At 42.7% G+C, this 18,604-nt stretch overlaps 1 long non-coding RNA gene across 2 annotated transcripts in view; it reads left to right on the top strand.

Moving 5' to 3' along the window:
* LOC141083613 (uncharacterized) overlaps nucleotides 1-18,604 on the top strand; it is a 194,235-nt gene that overhangs the window by 71,141 nt on the left and 104,490 nt on the right. Inside the window, exon 4 of one of the 2 annotated variants that reach the window (XR_012230771.1) lies at nucleotides 3,054-4,787. The exons of the other annotated variant lie outside the window; for it this stretch is intronic. This is a non-coding gene — a long non-coding RNA (uncharacterized lncRNA). Of the gene's footprint in view, nucleotides 1-3,053; nucleotides 4,788-18,604 lie in introns of those variants that run through there. 2 annotated transcript variants of the gene reach the window in all.

Below are 18,604 nucleotides of genomic sequence, written 5' to 3'. Positions count from 1 at the left end.
CCAGCAACCAGACCCTTAGTGATCAGTAAGTTAACATCTACCCTTTAAAAGAATTTATTCACATCTCCTTAATAAAAGATGGGTCCAAATTCTTTAGTCCTCCAAACACTGGGGAAGTTGCACCTTGCTTTACATTTCTTGGCGACCATTGAAATAAATGGCTGTCGACAGGGGATCAGTTGTAGAGTTTCAACAATCTGGCTAATAGAGGGGGTCGAGAGCAGACAATTTCCATCTATACTTAAGGGTCGAGTTTGGTTTTCCTTGACTTGGGGCAAAGATTCAGATTGCTGCCCTGATCCTATATTTGGATACCCTTGTTGGCACCCCTTCGCCACCCTCAGGATACATCACTCAGGCCACACGCCAAGTCGTCAAGAGCAATGGACTGTAAAGAAGAAAAAAAAATGGTCACCAACATGCACCATTCCAACAGATAATGAAAGGACACTCTTTTGGATCCTTTATGATGTATCAACACATTTTGAGTAGGTTAAACATTGCCTAATTAGTACAGAAAATCCTAAAAACAAGCACCTTATAATTTTATCTGTAAGAATTGGGTTGTTGTTTTTTTTTTTAAAGAATGCACGGAAAATATTGACAATTGCATTGTGTTTCTCCATCGTGAAATATTACGCTAGATCTTGGCTAGTGGTGGAGGAGACTACCGTATATTGCAACACTTTATAATTTCCAACAGAAAGCAATGATCATAAATGACTAATCTTATAGCTGGTGAGGTGGTGCGATTAGTGGCCACCACACGTGCCAGTTTACCTACAGACAGTATAGAGTGAAAGACTAGTGTCAGACGAGTGTATTATGGTCCCCCATGTTACAGATGCAAGTCCCCATCTGATCGTTGGTCAAAGCACCACACCTGACAACGTCATATAAAGCCGACGATCCACGTGGTTGGACAGGACTTCCATCTGTAATACTTTTGAGTGAAACTTGTTAAATTCTATTTGAGGTTGACCAGAGAAAAAGTTGGGAGGAGTGGTGTTTATGGGGCCTGTAGGAGTAGGGGGAGTATGGCATATACACAGAATAACCTTGTTACTAACGTTTTAATAATAACAGGTATAATTGGAGGAGGACAGTCCAATAATTTCACAGCTGAACAAGAAATTCATGCATGGGTTATTTTTTAGGAACCAATAATTATTTTGGCAGAAGGAATCCTGGCTTTTTTCCTGACGTTTGATTGGTGATACACCAGATGGGTGATGAATACACGCCCTTCTCCGTGTCCATTATGAGTGGTGTCAGTCTCCAGTGAGCAACAATATGGCGGTGACTGCATGCACACCGGTCCAGATAGTCCAAAGCCACATAAAATAGGAAGTATGACTTTCAGCAGTCCCGGTTGCTTTTTAGGTCCCTTAATCTAAAAAGAACCTCATTTTGTTGATGCCATGATCTTAGTTTATCGAGGAAGAAGAAAAGTTCTCATTAATCCTCAATGCCTTGGGTTGGTGGCTGACCAAATCATCTGCTGTCCTTGGTCAAGTTACCGGTCTGGCAGAACACATCAGACTCCTAATTACTAGGGATTTTGTAGGAGGTGATTTAAGTTCTAGGTTCTTTGGTATCAGTTTCCAAGTCATCATTAAAGGGGTTGTCCGGGCTTTTCACATAATCTCAGTGCATATCTGGGCTGCAGAATGCTGACAATAAGTAATTTACCTTCTGTGGCCAGTTTGCAGGGTTTTCTAGATATCATCTCTTGCTTGTAAGATAAACGTCCGTGGGGGGGTGTTCTGGCATTGAAATGAGAACTGGTAATTTACTCCTCAATAGTTTCACTTTCCATAGATCACTGTTCAGCGTGTGTCTAGGGGAAGAGCAGCTGGGTGGTCCTGCTCTCTGCACTGAGGCAGCTAGAGGGGGAGGATTTGCTACTGTGTGAGGAGGGATAGGCTTGTTCATGTGGTCGGGGAGGGCCTGTTGCTATGGAGGATGGGGTTGTTGCTATAGAAGGCATGTTTTTAGTAGAGTAGGAGGAAATGACCAGTTCTCATTTCAATGCCAGAACACCCCCCCCCTGGACGGTTTTCTTACAAGCAAGAGATGATATCTAGCAAACCCTGCAAACTGGCCACAGAAGGTAAATTACTTATTGTCAGCATTCTGCAGCCCAGATATGCACTGAGATTATGTGAAAAGTCCGGACAACCCCTTTAAGAGTACACGCAAACTAATATGTTGAGTCTTAGCATTTACTTGCAAATCAGCTATCCCCCAGTAGAAAAGACTATCTCTGTAGTGTCACCTATAGGTAGCTACCCTAAAGATCAGTGCTTCTCAGTAGTACTGAGCCGGGTACTGGTTGGCTGGGCTAGGGTTCCCCTGCACACATAAGATTAGTCGGGATCTACTTGATCCCTAATGCGTCGGTGGCCTCCCCAACTGTCCCAAAGCATAAGATATGGAGGACATGAGGGATGAGAAGGTCTGATGTCAATCATCTTCCCTCTTGAAAACAATTTGGTATCTCACCCCCATTCACTTCTATGGGGGAGAGATAGCCATCTGCCAAACAGCTTTAGATGCAACGCACAGTGGTATCCAGGATTTCCAACTGGTGTAGGGAATCATTGCATTACAATCATTGCTTTCTGAGAAACTATTTCAACTCCAGAAGTAGTAAGGTATCATCTACAGATAGATGTCTTAACATTTCTAGTCTCGTTTCAAGGCTCTTTAATGGGTCAGATGTTGGCTTACAGGGGAGCTGCCTATAAGTGGCACTAGAGAAAAAGTTTACTTGCTTTTGAAGAAGGGATAATTTGCATACATTACCCAGGGAGCATTGCTTGTAAAACTTAGTTGCTAGGTTTCATCAAGGAGAGACCTTTATCTACCTCCCAACATAGGGCATAATGTCACATCCAATATCAGGTGAAGGTGTATGGAGCGGGCTCGGGAAGCTGAACCTGCTCCACATTTGGTGGTGTGGATTACAGCAGCAACCACAGTGTTATGATAATGTAGCAAATCACTCGCGAAAATAGGTCAGACACTAAAAACTGCATTTGATCTTGCAGATTCCTGTATAGGCTCGAGATCCTGACCCCTCAGTCCTTAGTGGTTCCTGCGTAATCTGCGAAAGACGTAACCACAGACTAGATGATGACAACTCGGACCTATGCTGCCTGAAAGGCTGTCGAGCGCTTCACATTCCTCCTAAAAACCTGGAGGACAGAGCAGAGTGCAAATTACCTACAGAAAGTAAAGTGTGCTTCAGAAAGAGACCCCAGAGTGATTAAAACAAACCACGAAATACAAAATAAAGATTAAGTGCGTACTGTTAGAGAATATGATGCCTACTTTCTAAAAAGAAACAGACAATAGGTGCAGGGAACATAAACAGAAAGAATAAACCCTAGATGGTCTTTCATTGACTGGCTTAAACTGCAGCAGTATGACTTGACATCCATATGAGACTATCGCCAGCAGGAAATACCAGCAGGGGGAAATTACATAAAGTCGCACCCAAAAGGTGATAGGGCAGATAAATGAGTAAATGAAAATACCTGAAGGCACCAAATTCATGCTCATAAGTGAAGAAGTTCAATACATTCTTCACTTATGAGCACGAATTTGATGCCTTAAGGTTCTTTATATATATTTATTATTGGACTCTATTTCCTGGAAGGCACCCCTCTTTTTTGGTCAGCAATCCCCCTTAACTTATTTCCATAAATGAATATACTGAAGCAAGGATAACAGAAACTAAACACCCTGAGAAAAGTTGTATTTGCTGTAGCTCGGCAGACAGAGAAGCCGACCCACAAAGCACAGACGCATGACACATACTAACCACTTAAATCTCTGACAGCAACATTTAAGATTCTTGATCTTGTCCGGGAGTCCATTCGAGTTCTCATCAAAATGTGATTGCAGGGTGCCAATGGGTTGCCATTTCTTTTTAGAAAAAAACCCCACATATTTGGTATCACAGTGTCTGCAAAATATCAGATCTATCAAAATATAAAACCATTTATTTTCCGCGGTAAAGAAAACAAAAAAAGACTCCAGAATTGCAATGTTTTGGTCAGTGCACCTCCTCCAATAAATACAATAAAAAGTGATAAAAATATTATTTGGACTCCAAAATGTATCCAGTATAAATATCAGCTTTTCATGTAAAAAAGATGATATCACACAGACATTAAAAAAAAGAAAAAAAAAAGCAATAGGTCTTAGAAAATGGAAACACATAACAAATTAAATGGTTTTAATTATACGTTTGGGATCACTGTAATTGTACTGATCTGGAGAATCGTGCTGCCAGGTCAACACAATCTGTTGTGAAAATGTAAAAAAAAACAATGTGGGAATTGAGTTTTTTTAACCATTTCACCAAAACTAAGATTTTTGCCGGTTTCCAGTTTGTTATATGCTAAAAAACTGTATAATTCAAAACTACAAATTGTTTTGCAAAAAAAGAGCAAAGAGTAGGTAAAATTTAGTTTTTTTATTATATAACTTTGTCCAACATGGAAAGTTATCAAACTTTGCAAATCACTTTTTTGGGGGATTTGTCTTCATTCCTTAAAAAAAAAAAAAATGAAATTGAATGTAAGTGTCTTCCAACCCCTCATTGTGCTTAGGCTATTTTCCTGCCTTCAGTTGCATTGATATCAGAAAGTTCTCATTTGGAGTACAGATGTTGGCAGTGATGGGTCAAATCAGCAACCGTATCTCCTCCACTGTGTGTTCTGCTTATCAGATCGATCCGCCGAGGTAGTGATGAGCGAACGTGCTGGGATAAGGTGTTATCTGGGCATGCTCGAGTGCTAACCAAGCGTCTTCAGCGTACTCGGAAAAATATGTTCGAGTACCCGCTGCTGCATGTCTTGTGGGTGTTTGACAGCCACAACATATACAGGGATTGTATGTTTGTTAGGCTATCCCTGCATATGTTGTGGCTGTCGAACAGCCATGAGACACGTAGCAGCGGGGACTCAAGGCTATTTTTTGAGCACGCCGAAGACACTCGGTTAGCACCAGAGCATGGTCTGATGACACCTTATTCCAGCATGTTCGCTCATTACTAGAAGTGAGACACAGGTACTGAGCTAACCCATCACTGCCATCAGCTGTACTCCACATGAATGAAGATAAATCTCCTCGTAAAGTGATTTGCAATGTTTCCTAACTTTCCATGCTAGACAAAATTATAAATGTTAGAACTTAATAAGGAAAAAACAAAACCATTACAGTGATGACGCACTTTGTAATATGTGTGTTGGTGGTGTCTTCACCCTGAGCACACGGGATCCTCTGTTCCTCATGATGCACCGATTGCCTGGAACTGAATAATACCCTGAATATCCCAATCTTGCATAAGCCATCACTAGCCAGTAAGGGCTACCAGTAGTTACTATATTCTGAAGAATGCAGCCATGTTTCCTTCCAGTATTGTAGAACCAGTTTCTTACTTCCTTATTATAGGATATGTTTTATTTAAGGTGACATCTATCATGAGTAATTCTAATATCATGAGTGCGAGTGGCTGAATTTACTTGTATTTTGCATGTTTCCCTTGTTGGGATTTTTTTAGTGCTTTTAGTTTTCTCTACCTTGTCACAATTGGTTAAATTGTCAATGATCCATTATTTCTAACACGTGAAAAATGTTGTTTTCCTATGGAGGCATTGCATGGAGGAGTGCTACTATTATATGCTATTGTCAAACATTGAAAATCCTAAGCTGTAATGATGCTTTCTCTTGATTGAAAATGTTAGATGACCTTCAAATTATTATTAGAATTATTTTCCCCTACTAAACAATCGCTGCCGCTTGGTGCTATAAAAATATATAAAACAAATATTAAATATAATAAATTCTATTAAAATATTAACAATTTAAAGGGATAGTTTTGAGCATATGGTATTGATGATCTACTCTCAGGATAGGTTGTCAATAGCAGATCAGTGAGGGTTTAATTTGCGGTGTCCCCACTGATCTGCTGCTTTTTTGCCATAGAGTCCAGATGTAAACAATTTGAATAGGGCTGCACTCAGGAGCTCTATTCTAAGTGTAGCAGCTGCTTCTGAGTGCTGCAGTACAGATCCTCTTCTTTGGCTGGGGCAAAAACCAGCTTATCAGTAGGGACATTGGGTATCAGACTCCTTCCTATTGGCTATTGATGAATGCATCAAGAATCTTAGAAATGGTCCGTAGCTTGGCTGATGTCCCTCTGGCAACGATAGGTCATCACAACACAGATCTTGTTCTTGTGGCGTCTAGTACATGCGCAGTGAAAGGAAGTCCACCAGCCTCAGCTTCATCTATGCGTTGCACATGCATCGGATACTCCTGGCATCTAAATGACGAGTCGAGGAATTGGAGCGACATTAATGGGATAACCCTTTTAAGAAGTTGTCCAGAATCAGTGTCAGACTGAAGAACATTGGGCCCACCAGAGGTTTTGTTTCTGAGGGCCTTTCTCCCCCACTGAAGAGCCCCATAGCAACTGCAAAGTTTGCACTATGAACTCTCCTGATGGAGAAGCCAGGCCCCACCGGAGGATTTTCCGGTTCTCTTGTGGGCCAGTCCAACCCTGCCCAGAATGTAGATACACACGTTGTCAAAATTGTCGGTACCTCTCGTTTAATGACAGAAAAACCCACAATGGTGACAGAGAGAACTTGAATCTGACAAAAGTAATAATAAATAAAAAATCTATGAAAATGAAAGTCACACATTGCTTTTCAACCATGCTTCCACAGAATTTAAAAAAAAAAAATAAAACTCATGAAATAGGCCTGGACAGAAATACTCACTGTGCTGTTTGGTGACATAGTGTGTATCACACTCAAAATGGACAAGAGGAAGCGAAGGAAAGAGTTGTCTCAGGAGATTAGAGAGAAAATTATAGACAAACATGTTAAAGGTAAAAGTTATAAGACCATCTGCAAGCAGCTTGATGTTCCTGTGACCACAGTTGCACATATTATTCAGAAATTTAAGCTCCATGGTACTGTAACCAACCTCCCTGGACGTGGCCGCAGGAGGAAAATTGATGACAAATCAAAGAGGTGGATAATACGAATGGTAACAAAAGAGCCCAGAAAAACTGCGTAAGCATCGGTACACCATGTCCCTGAAGTATTTCGCTGTGTTCCGGGACATAGTGTACCGGCGCATGCGCAGTAATGATTTTTGGCTTTGCCCGCAGTTGGGCAAAGCATACTGCGTGTCCGTGAAGCAAGATTGCTTTGCGCACGCGCGAACGATGGAGAAGAATACCGGAGAATACCGCCCATCGGACCGGACCAAGGCCATTCACATAGGCCTGCAACTTCCGGTGACAAATTCCCTTTAAGTTAAGAGTACCATCATTTCTGTCCAGGCCTATTTCATGATTTTTTTTTTAAATTCTTTGGAAACATGGTTGAAAAGCAACGTCTGACTTTCATTTGTTAATTTTCATAGATTTTTTATTTATTATTTCTTTTGTCAGATTCAAGTTATTTCTGTGACCATTGTGGGTTTTTCTGTCATTAAACGAGGAGTAACAACAATTTTGACCACGTGTGTATGGATAGGTTATCAATATCAGATTGTTGGGGGTCCGACACCTAACACCCACACGATCAGCTGTTTACAGTTCCTGCTGGAAATAAACAGCATGTGGAGTCGGGACGTTACAGCTCCCTGCACTGCTCTCGGCACTGCCGCTAAGCTCCCATCCACCTTCTGCTATGCCGCTGGCTGCTGTCTATGGCATCACTGCATAGTTTATGGCACCATGCAGTGTTTTTGCTTTGATAACGTATGAGAATAACAACATTTATTACAACTTGCAAAGCTTTCACCACATTGTTTTAGTCCTGCCTATCGCATCTATAATCAACCTCAGGAAGTTTAGGGTTAAAGAGGAAGCAAGTAAGGGGATTTCCAGTTCACGCTGTCACATATAGACAAATAACTAGACCAGCGAAAGCAGTGTTACATAAGGGGAGCTCGCATTCCTATTGTCGGCACTCACAAAGGACACTGAAAATATGTGCACCAGCCTAAGGCATCACCTTACACCACCGTATTTTCTCTTGTCTGAGAAAATCAGACAATCATACTCTGATCCCACTATAATCAAGGTGTGATCAGAGTGGGATGAGAGTGGGATCAGAGTGGAAGTAGAGTATGTTCAGAGAGGGATCCGATTTTCTTAGAGGTGCAGAAGATGGAAAAAATAATAATTTATCCTTCTTCTCCATTCTGTCAGTCCATGAAAATCGCACTCTACTCAGATGTCATTCGAGTGCGGTACAATTTACAGATGCAAATTGTGCATTCTGCGATTAATTTCCTCGGAAAGACTCGGTCCTAGGAGAAAAATCGGACATTGACACAGTACCGTAGAATAACAGTGTGCACTTAGTGCTTCTGCCTGTTGAGCAGCGCGCTGCAGAGCATTTTTTTCAGCGATCAGTGGGGATCTCAGGCTCTAGATCCCCATCAATAAGCTATACCTTAAAAAGGAATTTGATATTAAATATAAAACTAGGTACCTTTTAAATTATGCTTCTTTAGGGCGCTGTGTGATATGATTATTTGCATGTTACCTTAGGGGAGTTATGCTGCCAAATATATGTCACACAGAGAGTGACTGCAGACTTTTAAATCCCCCCAGCGCATGCAGTGTGCACTGTGGGGATTTGACGGTTTTTGACCCGGGACCGGAGGGTATGTATGAGTTACACATACTCTCAGCAAGTGTCTTTACTGAGTGGAGTGGCTGACAGAGTAATAATGCAAAGCTGCCTAAAGGCACGCCCAGGAGGATCCTGTGAGCTACGCCCCCTTTTATAGTCCCAAAAACTTAGCACTAAATCAAAAGTCCCTTTTAAAAAAAAAACAGGAATGCAAAGGTCAGCTACGAGAATAAACTTCTCTGTGATCTCTCCACCAAAGTGAATTGCTATCTGGAAGAATTTTTCCTCCAGCCATGGTGTTGGTGTTGTGTCCCTACACAAGCACCCCAGGGGAGTGCTACCATCACTCACCCGCTCTCATTTCTCTTGTGGTATTGCTCTATTGTGCACTACTGACCCCACAAGACCTCACAAATTAGGTTTTGTGTCTCTTTAAAAGCTACAGTACAGTAAGTAAGCCTGATATTTTAGGGGAGGTGCGTTTCTCGCCCCATTCTGAAAAGGAAAAGACGGGATAAGGTGTTAATGATTGACTCCTCGTTATTGGGGGAGCATTCATGAAAAATCACGCTCACTTTATTCATTCATTCATTTACAGTCGTAATTATAGGGGGTTTGGAAATCTCAACAAGAGCTGCGGATTACACCAAAAACTAGTCTGTGACTCAAAGGAAATTCCCAGGTTCAGTGTATCTTGAGCTTAAAGTCTTATTTCTACAGACTAAGGATTATAAACTGCGATAAGAAACAAATAAAACCAGGTACAGTATATTTGTTTCTGCATCTCTTACTGCACGTCAGAGATCATTTCTATATCATGAACATATTGTTGGTGCCATAGCTGTTGATAGAGACTATACAGATATCTATCCTCTCCACTCTAAAAAGTAATAATATTTACAAGGAGCCAATCATTTACAGACATTTTTATTATTATAGGGGCTGTATCTGCTTCCAATCAGTGGGGCACAGGTCCTGATTCCAACACCTATCGGTCAAAAGACCACTGTGAAGTGCGCAGCTCCGGCATAAGCCGTGTGCATAGAGATGTGTAAGGGCTCAATAGTAAGTGTATGTGTCCGTACACCGCTCTGAGGAGGAAAATCACATCCTGCAGAAAGGAATCAATGGAGTCGCTCTGCTCTCATTGGCATCAGTTATTAGATGACCCCTTTCTCTTAGGACAGAGCAGATATCCATCACTGCTTGGTGTTGGGAGACAGACCCTGAAGGAGGCATTATACCTGCCCCTGCTGGATAATGTCTAGGGCATTTCCTAGAGCAGAGCACGTCCATCATGAATAACAAGCCTTACAATAACTGTCGCTCTACAAACCGCTGGCTGCAGCCTGGGCCTATGGCGGCAGGAGGAAGACTAGAATAAGGCTGTGTGGGCGGGACTGCACTAATCTGCTGTGTCAGCCAATCACAGCGCTCCATCACTGACATATGCAAATGCAATACAGGGAATTCTGGGAAAAGGCAGAAGCAACGTTTTTTCAGGGTAAATCTCCTAAACCGTCGCTGTAGTTGGGCTCTCTATCGCAGTAGGGGTTCAGCAGGGGCCGGTCCATTCTCTTGTGATGAGTAGAAAAATCTCCCTAAGGTAAAAGCTTCTCATGTTAGTTACTATATATACAGTATAGGTACAGTAATATATTGGAGGTGAGGGGTAGTCTGAAGTTGATGTGACGGCCTCAGTGATCCACCACATGCATCCGTGATGCATCCGTGAAGGTTTAATGTTCAAATGCATCCATGAAGGTTAATGTTAGACCTGTTAGCTTAATCAGCATTAACCAGACTTTTTTATGGGAATCTGTCACCTTGTTTTTCTTATAACCAAGTCACTGATCTAATTTGTGTTCGGTCGCTGTAATAAGCCCCATATAGTGTTCTAAACCTTATAAAAAAGGGGATCATGGTGGGGCATATTTCTGCATGAAGGGGATCATGATGGGGCATATTTCTACATGAAGGGGATCATGATGGGGCATATTTCTACATGAAGGGGGATCATGATGGGGCATATTTCTGCATGAAGGGGATCATGATGGGCCATATTTCTGCATGAAGGGGATCATGATGGGGCATATTTCTACATGAAGGGGATCATGATGGGGCATATTTCTACATTAAGGGGATCATGATGGGGCATATTTCTACATGAAGGGGGATCATGATGGGGCATATTTCTACTTGAATGGGATCATGATGGGGCATATTTCTACATTAAGGGGATCATGATGGGGCATATTTCTACTCAAATGGGATCATGATGGGGCATATTTCTACTTGAATGGGATCATGATGGGGCATATTTCGGCTTGAATGGGATCATGATGGGGCATATTTCTGCATGAAGGGGATCATGGTGGGGCATATTTCTGCATGAAGGGGATCATGATGGGGCATATTTCTGCCTGAAAGGAATCATGATGGGGCATATTTCTACATGACTGGGGTCATGATGGGGCATATTTCTGTATGAAGGGGATCATGATGGGGCATTTCTACATAACGGGGATCATGATGGGGCATTTCTACATGACGGGGATCATGATGGGGCATATTTCTACTTGAATGGGATCATGATGGGGCATATTTCTGCATGAAGGGGATCATGATGGGGCATATTTCTACTTGAATGGGGATATGATGGGGCATATATCTACATGAAAGGGATCAAGTTGGGGCATTTCTACGTGACTGGGATCATGATGGGGCATATTTCTACATGAATGCGATCATGATGGGGCATATTTCTGCATGAAGGGGATCATGATGGGGCATATTTCTGCATGAAGGGGATTGTGATGGGTCATATTTCTGCATGAAGGGGATCATGATGGGGCATATTTCTGCATGAAGGGGATTGTGATGGGGCATATTTCTGCATTAAGGGGATCATGATGGGGCATATTTCTACATTAAGGGGATCATGATGGGGCATATTTCTACACAAATGGGATCATGATGGGGCATATTTCTGCATGAAGTGGATCATGATGGGGCATATTTCTACTTGAATAGGATCATGATGGGGCATATTTCGGCTTGAAGGGGATCATAATGGGGCATATTTCTGCATGAAGGGGATCATGGTGGGGCATATTTCTGCATGAAGGGGATCATGATGGGGCATATTTCTACTCAAATGAGATCATGATGGGGCATATTTCTGCATGAAGGGGATCATGGTGAGGCATATTTCTGCGTGAAGGGGATCATGATGGGGCATATTTCTGCGTGAAGGGGATCATGATGGGGCATATTTCTGCGTGAAGGGGATCATGATGGGGCATATTTCTGCGTGAAGGGGATCATGATGGGGCATATTTCTACATGAAGGGGATCATGATGGGGCATATTTCTGCATGAAGGGGATCATGGTGGGGCATATTTCTACATGAAGGGGATCATGATGGGGCATATTTCTACTCAAATGAGATCATGATGGGGCATATTTCTGCATTAAGGGGATCATGATGGGGCATATTTCTACATTAAGGGGATCATGATGGGGCATATTTCTACTCAAATGGGTTCATGAAGGGGCATATTTCTGCATGAAGGGGATCATGATGGGGCATATTTCTACTCAAATGAGATCATGATGGGGCATATTTCTACATTAAGGGGATCATGATGGGGCATATTTCTACTCAAATGGGATCATGATGGGGCATATTTCTGCATGAAGGGGATCATGATGGGGCATATTTCTACTTGAATGGGATCATGATGGGGCATATTTCGGCTTGAAGGGGATCATGATGGGGCATATTTCTGCATGAAGGGGATCATGGTGGGGCATATTTCTGCCTGAAAGGAATCATGATGGGGCATATTTCTACATGACTGGGATCATGATGGGGCATATTTCTGTATGAAGGGGATCATGATGGGGCATTTCTACATAACGGGGATCATGATGGGGCATTTCTACATGACGGGGATCATGATGGGGCATATTTCTACTTGAATGGGATCATGATGGGGCATATTTCTACATGAAAGGGATCATCATGGGGCATATTTCTGCATGAAGGGGATCATGATGGGGCATATTTCTACTTGAATGGGGATATGATGGGGCATATATCTACATGAAAGGGATCAAGTTGGGGCATTTCTACGTGACTGGGATCATGATGGGGCATATTTCTACATGAATGCGATCATGATGGGGCATATTTCTGCATGAAGGGGATCATGATGGGGCATATTTCTGCATGAAGGGGATTGTGATGGGGCATATTTCTGCATGAAGGGGATCATGATGGGGCATATTTCTGCATGAAGGGGATTGTGATGGGGCATATTTCTGCATTAAGGGGATCATGATGGGGCATATTTCTACATTAAGGGGATCATGATGGGGCATATTTCTACTCAAATGGGATCATGAAGGGGCATATTTCTGCATGAAGGGGATCATGATGGGGCATATTTCTACTCAAATGAGATCATGATGGGGCATATTTCTACATGAATGCGATCATGATGGGGCATATTTCTGCATGAAGGGGATCATGATGGGGCATATTTCTGCGTGAAGGGGATCATGATGGGGCATATTTCTGCGTGAAGGGGATCATGATGGGGCATATTTCTGCGTGAAGAGGATCATGATGGGGCATATTTTTTCATGAAGGGGATCATGATGGGGCATATTTCTGCATGAAGGGGATCATGGTGGGGCATATTTCTACATGAAGGGGATCATGATGGGGCATATTTCTACTCAAATGAGATCATGATGGGGCATATTTCTGCATTAAGGGGATCATGATGGGGCATATTTCCACATTAAGGGGATCATGATGGGGCATATTTCTACTCAAATGGGTTCAGGAAGGGGCATATTTCTGCATGAAGGGGATCATGATGGGGCATATTTCTACTCAAATGAGATCATGATGGGGCATATTTCTACATTAAGGGGATCATGATGCGGCATATTTCTACTCAAATGGGATCATGATGGGGCATATTTCTGCATGAAGGGGATCATGATGGGGCATATTTCTACTTGAATGGGATCATGATGGGGCATATTTCGGCTTGAAGGGGATCATGATGGGGCATATTTCTGCATGAAGGGGATCATGGTGGGGCATATTTCAGCCTGAAAGGAATCATGATGGGGCATATTTCTACATGACTGGGATCATGATGGGGCATATTTCTGTATGAAGGGGATCATGATGGGGCATTTCTACATAACGGGGATCATGATGGGGCATTTCTACATGACGGGGATCATGATGGGGCATATTTCTGCATGAAGGGGATCATGATGGGGCATATTTCTACTCAAATGAGATCATGATGGGGCATATTTCTACATGAATGCGATCATGATGGGGCATATTTCTGCATGAAGGGGATCATGATGGGGCATATTTCTGCGTGAAGGGGATCATGATGGGGCATATTTCTGCGTGAAGGGGATCATGATGGGGCATATTTCTGCGTGAAGAGGATCATGATGGGGCATATTTCTACATGAAGGGGATCATGATGGGGCATATTTCTGCATGAAGGGGATCATGGTGGGGCATATTTCTACATGAAGGGGATCATGATGGGGCATATTTCTACTCAAATGAGATCATGATGGGGCATATTTCTGCATTAAGGGGATCATGATGGGGCATATTTCTACATTAAGGGGATCATGATGGGGCATATTTCTACTCAAATGGGTTCATGAAGGGGCATATTTCTGCATGAAGCGGATCATGATGGGGCATATTTCTACTCAAATGAGATCATGATGGGGCATATTTCTACATTAAGGGGATCATGATGGGGCATATTTCTACTCAAATGGGATCATGATGGGGCATATTTCTGCATGAAGGGGATCATGATGGGGCATATTTCTACTTGAATGGGATCATGATGGGGCATATTTCGGCTTGAAGGGGATCATGATGGGGCATATTTCTGCATGAAGGGGATCATGGTGGGGCATATTTCTGCCTGAAAGGAATCATGATGGGGCATATTTCTACATGACTGGGATCATGATGGGGCATATTTCTGTATGAAGGGGATCATGATGGGGCATTTCTACATAACGGGGATCATGATGGGGCATTTCTACATGACGGGGATCATGATGGGGCATATTTCTACTTGAATGGGATCATGATGGGGCATATTTCTACATGAAAGGGATCATCATGGGGCATATTTCTGCATGAAGGGGATCATGATGGGGCATATTTCTACTTGAATGGGGATATGATGGGGCATATATCTACATGAAAGGGATCAAGTTGGGGCATTTCTACGTGACTGGGATCATGATGGGGCATATTTCTACATGAATGCGATCATGATGGGGCATATTTCTGCATGAAGGGGATCATGATGGGGCATATTTCTGCATGAAGGGGATTGTGATGGGGCATATTTCTGCATGAAGGGGATCATGATGGGGCATATTTTTGCATGAAGGGGATTGTGATGGGGCATATTTCTGCATTAAGGGGATCATGATGGGGCATATTTCTACATTAAGGGGATCATGATGGGGCATATTTCTACTCAAATGGGATCATGAAGGGGCATATTTCTGCATGAAGGGGATCATGATGGGGCATATTTCTACTCAAATGAGATCATGATGGGGCATATTTCTACATTAAGGGGATCATGATGGGGCATATTTCTACTCAAATGGGATCATGATGGGGCATATTTCTGCATGAAGTGGATCATGATGGGGCATATTTCTACTTGAATGGGATCATGATGGGGCATATTTCGGCTTGAAGGGGATCATAATGGGGCATATTTCTGCATGAAGGGGATCATGATGGGGCATATTTCTGCCTGAAAGGAATCATGATGGGGCATATTTCTACATGACTGGGATCATGATGGGGCATATTTTTGCATGAAGGGGATCATGATGGGGCATATTTCTGTATGAAGGGGATCATGATGGGGCATTTCTACATAACGGGGATCATGATGGGGCATTTCTACATGACGGGGATCATGATGTGGCATATTTCTACTTGAATGGGATCATGATGGGGCATATTTCGGCTTGAAGGGGATCATGATGGGGCATATTTCTGCATGAAGGGGATCATGGTGGGGCATATTTCTGCATGAAGGGGATCATGATGGGGCATATTTCTGCCTGAAAGGAATCATGATGGGGCATATTTCTACATGACTGGGATCATGATGGGGCATATTTTTGCATGAAGGGGATCATGATGGGGCATATTTCTGTATGAAGGGGATCATGATGGGGCATTTCTACATAACGGGGATCATGATGGGGCATTTCTACATGACGGGGATCATGATGGGGCATATTTCTACATGAAAGGGATCATCATGGGGCATATTTCTGCATGATGGGGATCATGATTGGGCATATTTCTACTTGAATGGGGATATGATGGGGCATATATCTACATGAAAGGGATCAAGATGGGGCATTTCTACGTTAATGGGATCATGATGGGGCATATTTCTACATGAATGCGATCATGATGGGGCATATTTCTGCATGAAGGGGATCATGATGGGGCATATTTCTGCATGAAGGGGATTGTGATGGGGCATATTTCTGCATTAAGGGAATCGTGATGGGGCATATTTCTACTTGAATGGGATCATGATGGGGCATATTTCTACTTGAATGGGATCATGATGGGGCATATTTCTACATGAAGGGCATCATGATGGGGCATGTTTCTACATGAAGGGGATCACGATGGGGCATATTTCTACTCAAATGAGATCATGATGGGACATATTTCTGCATGAAGGAGATCATGATGGGGCATATTTCTACTTGAATGGGATCATGATGAGGCATATTTCTGCATGAAGGGGATCATGATGGGGCATATATCTGCATGAATGGGATAGTGATGGGGCATCTTTCTGCATTAAGGGAATCGTGATGGGGCATATTTCTACTTGAATGGGATCATGATGGGGCATATTTTTGCATGAAGGGGATCATGATGGGGCATATTTCTGTATGAAGGGGATAATGATGGGGCATTTCTACATAACGGGGATCATGATGGGGCATTTCTACATGACGGGGATCATGATGGGGCATATTTCTGCTTGAATGGGATCATGATGGGGCATATTACTACATGAAAGGGATCATCATGGGGCATATTTCTGCATGAAGGGGATCATGATGGGGCATATTTCTGCATGAAGGGGATTGTGATGGGGCATATTTCTGCATGAAGAGGATCATGATGGGGCATTTCTACATGAATGCGATCATGATGGGGCATATTTCTGCATGAAGGGGATCATGATGGGGCATATTTCTGCATGAAGGGGATTGTGATGGGGCATATTTCTGCATTAAGGGAATCGTGATGGGGCATATTTCTACTTGAATGAGATCATGATGGGGCATATTTCTACTTGAATGGGATCATGATGGGGCATATTTCTACATGAAGGGGATCATGATGGGGCATGTTTCTACATGAAGGTGATCACGATGGGGCATATTTCTACTCAAATGAGATCATGATGGGGCATATTTCTGCATGAAGGAGATCATGATGGGGCATATTTCTACTTGAATGGGATCATGATGAGGCATATTTCTGCATGAAGGGGATCATGATGGGGCATATATCTGCATGAATGGGATAGTGATGGGGCATATTTCTGCATTAAGGGAATCGTGATGGGGCATATTTCTACTTGAATGGGATCATGATGGGGCATATTTCTACTTGAATGGGATCATGATGGGGCATATTTCTACATGAAGGGGATCATGATGGGGCATGTTTCTACATGAAGGGGATCACGATGGGGCATATTTCTACTCAAATGAGATCATGATGGGGCATATTTCTGCATGAAGGGGATCATGATGGGGCATATTTCTACTTGAATGGGATCATGATGGGGCATTTTTCGGCTTCAAGGTTATCATGATGGGGCATATTTCTGCATGAAGGGGATCATGGTGGGGCATATTTCTGCATGAAGGGGATCATGATGGGCCATATTTCTGCCTGAAAGGAATCATGATGGGGCATATTTCTACATGACTGGGATCATGATGGGGCACATTTCTACATGAAAGGGATCATCATGGGGCATATTTCTGCATGAAGGGGATCATGATGGGGCATATTTCTACTTGAATGGGGATATGATGGGGCATATATCTACATGAAAGGGATCATGATGGGGCATATTTCTACATGAATGCCATCATGATGGGGCATATTTTTGCATGAAGGGGATTATGATTGGGCATATTTCTGCATGAGTGGGATCATGGTGGGGCATATTTCTGCATGAAGGGGATCATGGTGTGGCATATTTCTACATGAAGGGGATCATGATGGGGCATATTTCTACATTAAGGGGATCATGATGGGGCATATTTCTACTCAAATGAGATCATGATGGGGCATATTTCTGCATTAAGGGGATCATGATGGGGCATATTTCTACATTAAGGGGAACATGATGGGGCATATTTCTACTCAAATGGGATCATGAAGGGGCATATTTCTGCATGAAGGGGATCATGGTGAGGCATATTTCTGCGTGAAGGGGATCATGATGGGGCATATTTCTACTCAAATGAGATCATGATGGGGCATATTTCTAACTAAATGGAATCATGATGGGGCATATTTCTACATGAAGGGGATCATGATGGGGCATTTCTACATGACGGGGATCATGATGGGGCATATTTCTACTTGAATATGATCATGATGGGGCGTATTTCTGCATGACAGGAATCATGATGGGGCATATTTCTACATGAAGCGGATCATGATGGGGCATATTTCTGCATGAAGGGAATTATGATGGGGCATATTTCTAATTGAATGGGATCATGATGGGGCATATTTCCAACTTGAATGGGATCATGATGGGGCATA

This window comes from Dendrobates tinctorius, unplaced genomic scaffold (assembly GCF_039654945.1).
Source record: "Dendrobates tinctorius isolate UK_male_01 unplaced genomic scaffold, ASM3965494v1 ptg000020l, whole genome shotgun sequence".
Classification (NCBI taxonomy): domain Eukaryota; kingdom Metazoa; phylum Chordata; class Amphibia; order Anura; family Dendrobatidae; genus Dendrobates; species Dendrobates tinctorius.
Note: the sequence above shows the minus strand (reverse complement) of the source record. Positions and strands in the feature narration are given on the sequence as shown.